Source organism: Tiliqua scincoides, chromosome 4 (assembly GCF_035046505.1).
Source record: "Tiliqua scincoides isolate rTilSci1 chromosome 4, rTilSci1.hap2, whole genome shotgun sequence".
In the NCBI taxonomy this organism is placed as follows: Eukaryota; Metazoa; Chordata; class Lepidosauria; order Squamata; family Scincidae; genus Tiliqua; species Tiliqua scincoides.
The window spans coordinates 94,096,711-94,098,936 of record NC_089824.1 but is presented as its reverse complement, the minus strand read 5'-3'; the positions used below and the strand labels follow the sequence as shown (position 1 = coordinate 94,098,936).

Here is a 2,226-nt window from a genome sequence, read left to right as displayed (position 1 = left end):
ATTATTCACATCAAAGCTGGCTTAATAATGCCCTAATTTCTTCCTCCCTTGTATATGCCCACTTTATATAACTTAGGGCACAATCCAAACCTGCGCTGGAGCAGGCAAGTCAGGAGGCTTGCGCTGCATCCAACGTGGGTTTGCAGTGAGCAGCAGCTCAGCCAGGGGCAAGGGGAAGCTCTTCCCCTATCCCTGGGTAAGGGCTGCGCGCCCCTGTGGGTCTCCTCGGACCTGCGTCACCTCCAGAGATAGCGCAAGTTCGAGGAGAGTGGAGGGCTAGAAGCCGCTCTGCTTGCCCTGGGGATGGGGGTTGGGATCCAGCATAACTGCAGGGTCCCAGCCCTGCCCCCGGCTCCCTGAACATCTGCCCCCAGGCCCGCCTTCCCCGCCCTCCCCCTGCCCAGTAACGCCCCCTCCCCACACACCCCCACAATCGACACAAGTGGCAGCGCGGGAGCCGTGGCGGAGGCTTCTGCCTCCCTCTGCGTGTCAGCACATCTGAATGCACCGACGCAGCTCCCACTCACTGAGGTGCAAACGTGCTCTACGGCACGTTTGCGACCCTCCAGGGCCACCTATGCCAGCATAACTGCCAGTTAGGATTGCGCCCTTAGGGCACAATCCTAACCCCTTATGTCAGTGCTTTCCAGCACTGGCATAGCAGTGCCAATGGGACGTGTGCTGCATCCTGTAGTTGGGTGTCACTCACGGAGGCCCTTACCTTGTTCCCTTACCTCAGAGCTGCATTGCCCTTAAGTCACTGCTGGAAAGCACTGACATAAGGGGTTAGGATTGTGCCCTTAACATGGGAGAACATTCCTCATATACGGTAAGTTGCCTCTGCCTCAACTGCAATTTCTAAGGCCATCTTACAAATTTTTTTTTTAATGGTGCGGTAATCATTTTCCAGTATCTGACACACTCAAGCCGGCCACTACTAAAAGATTTAGAGCCATTTCTTTGATTCCTTGGTTACATGCTCTTTCATGTTATTTTAGAACTCTGCCACAGGATTAGGCAGTACAGGAAATCACTCTATTGCTCATATAATTTGAATAACCATCCCCTGGTATTGTTTGGCTGTGCTATCTCCCCACCACCACGAGTGCATTCAATCTTCTTTCCTTGCATTTGCAATCCCAGCATTTACCTTCCATAGTGCCATACATGGTTTCCATGGCATGAATATCATGGTGCTCACGATATGAAAGCAACTGGGCAGGTTCCTTTCCTATATGAGAGTACTTGGTGAGGCCTCAACTGTCATCTGAATGGCCTGAGAAACATCCAAAACATGAGCTAAGATAAAAGGGAATTTGAGCACCTGCTGGCAAGACAATCAACTGTGTCCTACAGCAGCTCACTGTATTTCAGAGTGGAGCTATTCAAAGGCAGAAGGGGGTTCAGTGGGTGCCAGCAAATGTAACTTTAAAAAAATAAAAAAAATAAATGGCAGAGAAGAGAATTATATTTCTTGTTAGTCTCAGATGAGGATGCAGGTACTGTACATTATCACTCAAAGTCAAGTTGTGGCTTGAATTTAATTACCTCACAAACATGGGAAAAAACATTTTCTGTGAAGAAGAGTCTTTCTGGCACAAGTCCAAATATGATTTTGATGCCCTTGCCTTCATAATGCAACTGCCCAATGCATGAAAAGAACCACAGGCAGCAGACTCGGGAATACCATGGCGGTGGCTGCAATTGCTGAAGGTTTGGTGGTGGTTGGCAACCTTCAGTCTCGAAAGACTATGGTAGAAGCCTACAGCACCCGGTATTCCCTGGCAGTCTCCCATCCAAGTACTAACCAGGCCTGACCCTGCTTAGCTTCCGAGATCAGACGAGATCAGGAATGTGCAGGGTAATGGATGGATTACAGAACAATTCAAAGTCAATTACTGTCTCTTGGTAATAGCTGCTCCTTCCTTCTCGATGTCTTTTTATCCCACCTTCCAGCACAACAGGGCTTGCACGAGAGCACGTGAAAATTTATGATAAATACAATATAACAAAGCAGCTAAAGCAACAATACTAACAGAACAAGCCGATAAAAATGGAGTAGTTAAAATCACAGTGGTTTTTAAAGCTTGAGAGAATAAAAAGATGGTTGCCTAGTGCAGGAATGACATCATAGCGGGTGCCCAGAGAGAAGATTCCACAACAAGGAGTCACAGATAAGAAGACCCTCTCCCCTAGTTAACACACACCTCACTTCTGAAGGCAAAG

The 2,226-nt window shown here is 48.2% G+C and overlaps 1 pseudogene; it reads right to left on the bottom strand.

Moving 5' to 3' along the window:
• Positions 1-1,759: 1,759 nt before the first annotated feature.
• On the bottom strand, positions 1,760-1,881 carry LOC136650216 (5S ribosomal RNA; annotated as a pseudogene).
• Between the last annotated feature and the right edge of the window lie 345 nt (positions 1,882-2,226).